We start from the raw sequence: 368 nt of genomic DNA on the forward strand, positions 1-368 counted from the left end.
GCCCCCGGGGCCAGCTGCAGCCACGCGGGAGGGTGTAAAACCACCAGTGAAGTCGAATTTCTAGAGCAAGGGCATGGCAGCCCCTCTCCCCCTTCACAGCCCGCTCTCTGCGTCGCCGCCGCGCCCGACATCCCCCCCTGGGGAAAGAGGCGGGGGTGGAGGGAGGCCTCTCCGGCGGGCACGGGGTCAGCCCGGGTGACCGGGTGGCAGGGAGACACTGCGGCACGGGGCGCGCGCCGCGCTTCCACACTGCGCTTTCGCTGCCTCAGCATTCGCTCCTTCGCCTCCCGCCTCCCCCACTCGCCCCCGAAGATCCCCAGCCTCCGTACCCGAGAGCCAGGCAGGCGGACCGGCCTGGGAGCCACCCT

Source organism: Crocuta crocuta, unplaced genomic scaffold, assembly GCF_008692635.1.
Source record: "Crocuta crocuta isolate KB4526 unplaced genomic scaffold, BGI_CrCroc_1.0 scaffold327, whole genome shotgun sequence".
In the NCBI taxonomy this organism is placed as follows: Eukaryota; Metazoa; Chordata; class Mammalia; order Carnivora; family Hyaenidae; genus Crocuta; species Crocuta crocuta.